The sequence below is a fragment of the Oryctolagus cuniculus genome, chromosome 3 (assembly GCF_964237555.1).
Source record: "Oryctolagus cuniculus chromosome 3, mOryCun1.1, whole genome shotgun sequence".
NCBI classification, from domain to species: Eukaryota; Metazoa; Chordata; class Mammalia; order Lagomorpha; family Leporidae; genus Oryctolagus; species Oryctolagus cuniculus.
In genome coordinates this window covers 43750228-43761739 of record NC_091434.1, presented here as the reverse complement: position 1 = coordinate 43761739, position 11512 = coordinate 43750228, and the positions used below count along the sequence as shown (strand labels likewise).

The 11512-nt window shown below is 40.4% G+C and overlaps 1 protein-coding gene across 6 annotated transcripts in view; it reads right to left on the bottom strand.

The window, feature by feature from the left end:
• The window catches only part of HECW2 (HECT, C2 and WW domain containing E3 ubiquitin protein ligase 2), a 445235-nt gene that overhangs the window by 386048 nt on the left and 47675 nt on the right, over window positions 1-11512 (bottom strand). The gene's annotated exons all lie outside the window — the stretch shown is intronic.

Sequence of the window (11512 nt, the reverse complement as noted above, 5' to 3'; positions counted from 1 at the left end):
CAATAAGCAGAAACATACTCAAAGAGAAAACATCAGTCCTACATCAAAGAAGGAGGTACCTTTCTCTGAAGGGAGGAGAGAACTTCCACTTTGACTATGTCCCTGTTGGAATAAGATCGAAGTCGGCGAACTCAAAAGGCTTCCATAGCCTTGGAAACTCATGACTAGAGCCTAGGGAGATTACTGACGCTATCAACAAGAGTGTCAAATTGTTAAGTCAACAACAGGAGTCACTGTGTACTTACTCCTCATGTGGGATCTGTCCTAAATGTGTTGTCCAGTGTGAAGTAATGCTATAACTAGTACTGAAACAGTATTTTACACTTTGTGTTCTGTGTGGGTGCAAACTGATGAAATCTTTACTTAATATATACTAAATCGATCTTCTGTATATAAAGATAATTGAAAATGAATCTTGATGTGAATGGAATGGGAGAGGGAGCGGGAGATGGGAGGGGTGCGAGTGGGAGGGAAATTATGGAGGCAGGGAGCCATTGTAACCCATAAACTGTACTTTGGAAATTTATATTTACTAAATAAAAGTTAAAAAAAAAAAAAGATTGGTGAGTGTGCATACAAAACACCTTAATAACTTCCAAATCATCAAGCCCCAGAAACCAGAGAAAGACTATATCTCTTGAAAAACAATTCCCTCACATTCGGATCTGACTAAAAGGTCCATGAGAGTCTCGCAGGCATGGAAAGCCATGACACGGTGGCAAAAAACAATCTAAATGAAGGATCTTGGCGAACAACACTCCAGCAGAAGGATCAGGCCATCAAGGAGAGAGGCGCCTTTCTCTGAAGGGAGGAAGGAACCTCCACTGTGATATGGCCTTGACTAAACAAATTCAGAGTTGGTGAACTCAAGGGGCCTCCATAGCCTAGACAGCTCATAGCAAGAGTCTCGGGTGATTGCTGACGTCATAAATAAGAGTGCCAATTGTTAAATCAACAACGGGAGTCAATGGGTTCATGCTCCCTTCGCAGGATCTCTGTCCTTAATATGTTTATCTATGAAACTCAAAAACAACACTACTAGTCGAACAATACCCTATACCTGGTTCGGTTGTGTGAGTGCAACCTGTTGAAATCCCTGCTTAGTATATACTAAATTGATCTTCGGTATATGAAGGTAACTGAAAATGAAACGTGATGAAGGGGGGAGAGGGGAGAGGAAGTGGGTGAGGGGAGGGCCACGGGAGGGAGGGAGGTCGGGGGGAAGTCACAACAATGCAAAAGATGCGTTTTATATTCTACTTAAAACTATTGGTTGAGCTCTGTAATTAATACACAATTACTCTTAGGTGTTTAATTAATGCTATAACTAGTACTCAAATAGTATTTTACACTTTATGTTTCTGTGTGGAAGCAAAATGTGGTAATCTTTACTTAACATACGCTAAATTGATCTTCTGTATATAAAGATAATTGAAAATTAATTGTGATGTGAAGGGGAAGGGAAGAGGGAGTGGGAGAGGGGAGCGTTGTGGATGGGAAGGAAGACACGGGGTGGGGGGAGGAGGCTATTGTGGTCCATAAGCTGTACTTTGGAAATTTATGCTTATTAAATAAAAAAAAAAAAACTGCAAAAAAAAAAAAAAAAAAGAAAGAAAAACAATTCCCTCAAAACCCAGGCACCCTTTTCCCAGCATTCAATTCTTCCACAAAAGAGCCCCATGTTTCACATTTCAGGACTTTGCTAGGCAAAGAGGATATAGAGACAAAAGAGGCCAAGTGACTACTTCAAGCAGCTTTGAAGATAGTACTATAAAAACCACACCCAGGGGCAGGCATTTGGTACAGAGGTTAAGACCCTACTTGGGACGACCCTACCCTATCGCAGAGGGCCTGAGTTCAAGTAGCCATTTCACATTCAAGTGGGGCTTCTTGCTAATATGTAAACCGGGAGGTAGCAGGTGATGGCTCAAGTACGCAGGTCCCTGCCACTCACACAAGATACCTGGAGTTCCAGGCTCCTAACTTCAGCCTGAGCCGGCCCCGGCTGTTGCAGACATTTTGAGAGTGAACCAAAGGATGGAAGGTCTGTCTGTTTCTGTATCCATCAATCCATCTATCTTCCTTTCAAATAAAATGAAAAAAATAAATTAATTTTTTAAACCATGGCTTCTTTAGAAAACAAAGACAGTCAGCATTAAGGAAAATAACCCATCTGCCTGAGGAGAGTCAGCATGGCTCAATTCAGATCAAGACAACGTGAATCCTTGCTCCTCACCCAAGCCCTAACACAGTAGCCCTGTGAGATGACAGGCACCAGCCCTATCTCCAGCAGAACAACTGCCCACTACAAGTTGGCCTCCCTCGCTGAGCTCAATGGGCCCCTGAAAGGCCAGAGTGAAATGTTTACCATCTGGGAAAAGCCAGAGGTCCCATTTGTCCTTGAGCTAAGAAACATGGCTCCCTTACTGCAAAGGGAATGCAGAGCGAAAATGGAAAGGGTAGGGCTGCACAGACATTCCTCCCTCCTCTCACAGCTCACTGTCATCCCCATTAAGTCTCAACCCACATCTGCCAAATTACCTCACAATTCCACAGGTACCATTCCTGAGGAATGAACTACATCCAAAGTCATATTTGTAAAGCATGATGCAAGAATTGGAAAAATAATAGTGCTACTTCTTAAACAGCAACTCAAACTGGACGTCTCTAGAGGGCATTTCTATTCAACACAAAGCTGGCTAGATGACAGGCTTGATTCGCTGTGGCAATTTCCTCTTCCCATGGCCATGCCCTTTTTGAAAACTGGCATTCCACACACCCAGTGTGGGAATGCGTGGGAGTTCCAAAGCAAGAAACAACAGGGAGGAAGGGAAAGAGACGGCACAGAGTCCTGAACCTCACACCTTGTTTTCAGCCAAACCCAGACCTCACATCTCAGCCCGAGAGGCTTTGGAGACTGACTGCCTACCACGTGCAGAGTATATCCCTCTCTTGGAGGAAAATTCGTCTTAGTGTAAGATCTACACATATGGCTGAATGTGTCATCACACACACAAACTCCCTCTCTCTCACACACACACAAATACCAATGTATTAATTCACAGGAAAAATTCCTTCCACAGGCATATCACACACAAATCAAGCAACAGTCCTAACTGCAGAGGAAGGAACCCTGCTACTTCTGCCTATTCAAATCATTCCCTTTTATTCAGATGACAAAGTTGTATGTGTGGGAGCTCATCCCCCATTATGATAATTTACAATTTATATGGTTGGGTGAGTACATGTCCCCAGACTGACCTGTCCCAGGGCTGAAACTGCCCTAGTGATTCATAAAATTGCCAAACTGTGAGGATATGAGCTGCTACTTGCAGAGGCCACCTCAGAGAGATAGTATGGACTGGAAACAAAGTCCAATAGGTGGGCAGAGTGAAAGGACAGAAGGTAGCTGTATGATAATAAGGTTTAAGATGGGAGTCAACCCATGCCTGTAACCAGGGTACCCTCTGAACTTCACCTTTATGAAAGGCAATGAATTCTTCCATTTGCTTAAGGCAATATGAGGTGGGCTCATCTTCTGCAAACAAAAAGAAGTCCTGATTTACACATGAGAGTTTTTTGACAGGAAAAATATACTAGAGTGGGAGTTTAAGTTTTTAGCATTTGATCTGCATTAGTTTGGAGTAACTGAATGCATCCAAATCTCTACTAGGGTGCATCCTTAGATACTCTTCTCTGCTGACCAATCCAATCCCACTTGCTACTGACACATTCTTTCTTAAGCCATACTCACATACCAAATCAGTCTGGCAGACCTCGGTCATTCTGTCTCTGCTCCATTACACAGCAACTTTAAATTCAGAAGGCAATTGGGTTTCCATTGTTCCCAAGTTCTTAAGGGGATGCGTCACTAGATACCAAGTACTGAGAGTAATCAAAAACCACTTAGTAGATTATTAAATTGTATGTTGCCCAAAAGAACTCCTTAAAATTAAATGCAATGAATTCCTTCCAGTGAATTCTAGCATCAAAAAATCATTTACTTTAAAAAAAAAATGATCAACACCAATATTTCCAAGTATCAGGATATATCTAGGGTATTTTCAATTAAGAAGATCTAGCTCTCACACTTCGATTAAGGTGATTTAAAAAAAAAACTCATTATTTCAAAGACACAGGGATGTTTACACTCACTGATATAACAAATTCACAGGATAAGACAATAATAGTACAGAGATTCCAAAATGGCTGAATAGGGAAAACATGCAGCAGTGAGTAGGGATACCAGCTGCAACTTCTGCAGCCAGAGGCTGGAGGAGACACTTCTGAGAGCGAGATGAAAGCAGACTGCAACAGCCCATGCCACTGGTGATACTGCTTGAAGGAGAACCTTCTGGACCTCATGGAGTTTGAGTCTTCCCTGGAGCACTCGTAGGGGACAGGGCGCCCATCTAAACCAGTAAAGCAAGAGCACATTACCTGCTTCCCATCTCCCTCAACAAGGGATCCAAGCAAATAGTAGGGAAGAAGTGCTATCTTACAAGGCAAGTACAGGATGCCGTGGCTCACGCACATGTGACTAGGTGATTTTATCTGAGGGATAAATCCATGGTCCCTCCTGAATTTGAGTCTGGACTAGAGGGATGGCAGGGGACAGGGTGCCCACTTAACCCTGTGAGGTGCTCTGCTACCCTCTATATCACTGGTGCCTGTACTCAAACTACCAGGCAGGAACATCAACAGGTAGCTGGTTCCATTGTCAGAGGAGGCTTGCAGGGCTGAGAGTGAATCCAAAGCTCCCTGTGACTGTGGGAGCACTGAGTGCTATAACTGTGGGAATTCTGTGACTGCACAATAGGAAATACATAGCTGGGTCTCTGAGCAATCACTGTGTCTGGCCTCAGAGGTTCAGAGCTCCCTGACTGCCTGGGGTGGGTCACTGAGGAGGGTTCTGATCTCACACTGAGGACCACAGATCCTCTGTGAGGTTCATGCACCTGCAAGGGTGGGGTTAAAGCCACTGTGGGCTAACTCCAGGTATCGACCACCATGGAAGAGAGGAAGTGAGGCTGCGATTGCACCAGCAGATGTGATCAGGTACTCCCTCCTGCTGACAATAGAGGAGATCTACCACGCCGGCTTGGGTGTTACCCTGAACTCTCATCCTACCCCTGGGCACTGAACAGAGCTCCCTGCCCCCCTCCCCCCGCCCCAGCACATGTCTCTGGATGTCCCCTGAAGGAGCAGACACTCCACAGAGCCTCAGAGGCATAGTTCAAGGATGGAAACCATCAGAGGAGTAAACAAATAAGTATTTGCATAAATACAAGAGGCAGGAACAAGGAAGAAATATGACTCCACAAGAACACAATACTTCAACGTTAGAATGTGAAGATGAAGACAATAATGAAATGCCTGAAAATTAATTCAAAAGAATAAAATTACTCAGAAGCATAGAGAAATAAATTCATGGGATAAAGAACTCCATACATGATATAGATGAAAAATTTTGCCAAGAGATGGAGATATTGAAGAGAAATCAAACTGAAATATTAGAAATAAAGAATTCAGGGCCAGTGCTGTAGCTCAGTAGGTAATAGTACTGGCATTCCATATAGATGCTGGTTCAAGTCCCAGCTACTCCTCTTCTGATCCAGCTCCCTGCTGATATGCCTGGGAAAGCAGCAGAAGATAGTCCAAGTCCTTGGGCCTCTGCACTCACATGGAAGATCCAGATGTAGCTCCTGGCTTCAAACTGGCCCAGCCCTAGTCATTGCAGCCATTTGGGGAGTGAACCAGAGGATGGGAAGATTCTCTCTCTCTCTCTCTCTCTCTCTCTCTCTCTCTGCCTCTGCCTCTCCTTCTCTGTAACTCTATCAAATAAATTTTTTTAAAAAAATGAGGACTTCAATATGTCAAATAGAAAATACAGTGGAAAACTTCAACAGACTTGGTGAGGCAGAGGACAGAATGTCCAAGCTAGAAGACAAATCCTTATAAATATCTTAGACACAAAAAAAAGGACAGAAAAATTGAAAATTTGAGATTTATGGTATACTGTCAAACAAACATATGTGTCTTGGGAGTTCTTGAAGCCCTGGAAAGAGACAATGGATTAGAAGGTCTATTCAGTGAAATGGTAGCAGAAATTTCCCTAATTTGGAGGAATAAAGGACATCCAAGTACAGGAAGCACATAGAACTCCTAATGGATATGGTCAGAAAAGACCTTCACCATGACATATTATAGTCAAAATTTCAACAGTAAAACATAAAGAATAGATTCTAGATTGTACACAAGAGAGACACCAGATTACCTGCTGTGGATCCCCAAAAGGACTAATTGCTGACTTGTCACTGGAAACTGTACAGGCTGGGAGAGAATGGAGAGATATGGTCCAAGTCTTCAAAGAAGGAAAATGTCAACCTAGAGTACCATACTCAGCAAAACTCTCATTTATAAATAAATGCAACCATTTGGAGTGTGAACCAGCAGATGGAAGATTCTCTCTCCCTCTCTTTCTCCCCCTCTCTCCCTCTCTTCCTCTCTCCCTCTCTGCCTCTGCCTCTCTGTAACTCTGCCTTTCAAATAAATAAATAAATCCTTAAAAAGAAGAGACAAATGCTAGTGAAAACAGTTTAAAAAAACTGTTGAAATAGACAAAGAGGGGCATTATGTAATGATTAAGGGATCAATTCAAAAGGAGGATGTGACTATAGTATGTATATGTGCACCCAATCCCAGGGCACCTGGCTATTTAAGACAAATGTTAATGGATCTAAAGGGACACATAGACTGTAATACATTAATAATGGGGGACTTTGGACCAAATGGACCTAACTTATATCTACAGAACCTTTCATTCCACAGCTGTTGAATACACGTTCTTTCCATCAGTGATGGAAATTTCTCTAGAACAGACCATATGCTACGCCATAAATTAAGTCTCAGTAAATTCAAACAAATTGAAATCATATCTTGTATCTTTGCCAACCACAATGGAATGAAGCTAGAAACTAATGAATTAAAAAACTCTAGAAAACATGCAATCAGATATTGACTGAACAGCATGCTCCTGATTGAACAGTAGGTCATAGAAGAAATCAAAAGGGAAATCAAAAAAATGCCTGGAAATGAATGAAGATAACAGCCCAACATATCAAAAATTATGGGACACAGCAAAAGCAGTAAGAGGGAAGATTATATAAATCAATGCCTACATTAGGAAATTGGACAGGCATCAAATAAACGATCTATGAATGCATCTCAAGTTCCTAAAAACATAAGAAAAAAAACACAACCAAAATTAATAAGAGGAGAGAAATAATTAAAATTAGAGAATAAACAAAATTGAAATAAAAGAGACCAAAGATCAGTGAAATGAAGAGCTGATTTTTTGAAAAAACAAAACTGATAACACTTTGGCCCAACTAAAAAAAAAAAAACAATAACGGCAAAAGAAACAAACAAACAAAAAAAAAAAGATGGAGAAGGCTCCAAACAATAAAATCAGATGAAAAAGGAGATGTAGCAATGGATACCACAGGAATAAAAAGAAACATCAGGAAATACTATAAACAGCTACATGCTAACAAATTGGAAAATCTAGAAGAAATGGATAGATTCTTTGACATGAACAACCTATCAAAATTGAGTAATGAAGACAAAGAAAATCTAAATATAGCAATAACCAAGACATAGATTGTATCAGTAATAAAGACGCTCCCAAAAAAGAAAAAACCAGGACCAGATAGCTTCACTGCTGAATTCTACCAGATTTTTTAAAAAAGAACTAATTCCAACTCATCTCAAACTATTCAAAACAATTAAAAGGGATGGAATCCTCCCAAATACCTTCTGTGAAGCCAGCATCACCTTAATTCCAAAACTAGAGACAGATACAGCAAACAAAGAGAACTATAAACCAAGATCCTTGATGAACACAAATGCAAAAATCCTTGACAAAATACTAGCTAATTGAATCCAGCAACACAACAGAAAAATCATTCATCTGGATCAAATGAGATTTATCCCTAGTATGCAGGGATAGTTCAACATATGCAAATCAACAAATGTGATACATCACATTAATAAATTGAAGAATCAAAACCATATTATTATCTAAATAGGTGCAGAGAAAGCATTTGATAAAATACAACATCCTTTCATGATAAAAACCTTAAGCAGATTGGACATAGAAGGAACATTCCTCAACACAATCAAAGCAATTCATGACAAACCCACAGCCAATTTCTCACTAAATGGGGAAAAGCTGGAAGCATTTCCACTAAGATCTGGAACCAGACAATGATGCCCACTTTCACCATTACTATTCAATAGAATCCTGAAAGTTTTAGTCAGAGCCATTCGGCAAGAAAAAGAAACCAAAGGGATCAAATTGGAAGGATTATCCTTATTTTAAGATGACATGATTTTATATATAGGGGAATCAAGACTCCAGTAGGAGACTATTGTAACTTGTAAGAAAGTTTGTAAAGTTACAGGATATAAAATCAATACCTTTGGGACGGCACCACGGCTCACTAGGCTAATCCTCCACCTGTGGCACCGGCACCCCAGGTTCTAGTCCCGGTTGGGGCACCAAATTCTGCCCCGGTTGCTCCTCTTCCAGTCCTGCTCTCTGCTGTGGCCCCGGGAAGGGAGTGGAGGATGGCCCAGGTCCTTGGGCCCTGCATATGCATGGGAGACCAGGAGGAAGCACCTGGCTTTGGATCGGCGCAGCATGCCGGCCACAATGCACCAGCCGTAGCAGCCACTTGTGGGGTGAACCAACAGAAAAGGAAGACCTTTCTCTGTCTCTCTCTCACTGTCTAACTCTGCCTGTCAAAAAAAAATCAATACCTTTGTATACACAGAAAATGCCAGGGCTGAGAAATAACTTGTAAGATCAGTACCATTCACAATAGCACAAAAATAAATTGGAATAAATTTAACCAAGGAGGTGAAAGATCTCTACAATGAAAATTATAAAACATTAAAAAAGATAAAGATGACACCAAAAAATGAAAAATGTTCTATGTTCATAGATTGGAAGAATTAATACCATCAGAGCGTCCATCCTGCCAAGGCAATTTACAGATTCACTGCGATCAATGACGTTCTTCTCAAATATGGAAAAAACTTTGTTAGAATTTGTGTGGAAACACAGGATATTCCAATTAGCTAAAGCAATATTAAACAACAAAAACAAAGCAAGAGGTATCACAATACCAGACTTAAAGACACAGTACAGGGAAGCTGTGATCAAAACAGCCTGGAGTTGGCACAAAGGTAGACATGTGAACTAATGGAACAGAATAAAAACCCCAGAGGCTTCTATAACCAACTAATCTTTGACAAAGGAGCTAATATCAATCCCTGGAGAAAGTCTCTTCAATGGTCAGTGCTGGAAAAATTGGATCTCTGCATTCAGAAGTATGAAGCAAAATCCCTACCTTATACATTGTACAAAAATCAACTTGAAATGGATCAAGGCTCTAAATCTATGACCCGACACCATCAAATTACTAGAGAAAAATATAGAGGAAACCCTGCATGACATTGGCATAGGCAAAGACTTCCTGGAAAAGACCCCAGAAGCACAAACAACAAAAGCAAAAATAGATAAATGGCATTACATCAAACGAAGGAGCTTCTGCTCTGCAAAGATAACACTCAACGAAGTAAAGAGGCAACCAACAGAACAGGAAAAAACATTTGCAAACTATGCAAAGATAATATCCAGAATAAAATCTCAAGAAACTCAACAACAGCAAAATAAACAATCCAGTTAAGAAATGGGCAAAACACATGAACAAGCATTTCTTAAAGGTTGGAACACAAATGGCGAATATACACATGGAGAAAGGCTCAAGATTTCTAGGCATCATGGACATGCAAATCAAAACCACAATGAGACATCACCTCACCCTAGTTATGAAAATCAAAAATAAATGCTGGCAATGATGTGTGGAAAAAGATATCTTAATCCATTGTTGGTGAGAACGTAAACTAGTACCATCATTATGGAAGACAGTATGGAGCTTCCTCAGAGTTCTGAAAATAGATCTACCATATGACCCAGCCATCCTACTGCTGAGAATTTAACCAAACAAAATGAAATCAGCAGATGAAAGAGTTATTTGTTCCTTCTATGTTTATTGCAGCTCAATTCACAATAACTAAGATACAGAATCAACCCAGATGTCTATCATCTGATGACTGGATAAAGAAAATACATTACAGAATAGTACTCAGCCATAAAAAAGAATGAAGTCCTGTCTTGTAACAAAATGGATACAACTGGAAACTATTATGCTTGGTAAAATAAATCAGTCTCAAAAACACAAATATCATGTTTTTCTCTGTTATGTGTCAATTAATATAGAATATCAAAAAGTGTATAGAAATGAAATGGTTTATTTGGGATATGATTGTCATTTTTAGCCCTTATTTATACTCCTATGGAATTGTGGTCTTCCTATTTTTTACTTGTTGGATATTATGATTAATGGTCTATTAAGCCTGTGAATATAGAGTAGATTAAATTGTGTTTTTGCAAAACTGATGAAGAAAGGGTAGCAGAGAAGGGGATTTGTGGTGGGTCAGGGAAGTGAGTGGAAGTTTGGGTGTCTTCTGGGAACTATACCTATGAAATACATAAAATTTGTTCTCTTTATATTACTAAAAATTTTTGAGATGATAGTATATGCACCTTTCTAAGTTTAGCTCCCATTCTAGCTGACTTTATGCAAATAAATGCTGCAGTATATTACTTTTCCTCTTCCTTTTAGGCACAAATCTTATCTGTGGTTAAAATCTCAAGGACCTCCCGATAACATTGTTTCCCCCATCCCCTGTCCTAATTAACCTATGCCACAGAGACAAGCACAGGGTTGCTTTTCCCTCAAACAACTGCCATCACTTGTTTGCAAGTCTCCCACACTAGACTTAGCTCTTTGGAAGACATGATGACTAGTCTAGCACAGTGTCTGGCAGCCACTCTATAAACATTAGTTGAGTGGATTTAATTAACTACATCTGTCAGAATTTTACCAGAATATCAGGTTTGTGGCCTATATATCAACATTCAGCGTCAAACATCAAGGAAACCACTGCAGAGAAGTCTTAGAAATTTGTTTTCCTTTCAAGAAGAAGGGGTATGTAAACAGATTCTTGTGCACAAGTTTTCAACCTGTGTGAAGTATACCTTGTAACCCTAACTGCAACGATGTGTATCGGGCTCCTGCCTGACTTAAAGGTGTCAGCACTAGACTGGACATGACAAAGATCTCTGGCGTTCAATGTGGGCAAGCATGAGAGCTCCACCCCAGGAAGGATAAAGTAGTATGAACAGTGATTAGGCAGCTCAACAATTCTCATTTGAATGTGACTCCTACAGAGAGAACTATCAGAAGAATAGAAATAAAGGAACTAAACCTAAAGCAGCAGAAGCCAAGAACAAGCACAAAGCACAAACTATGACGACCACAGGAAGAAGGAGTTGGTAAGACTGCAGAGAAAGGGAGGTTAAGGAAAAGACATAGAAATA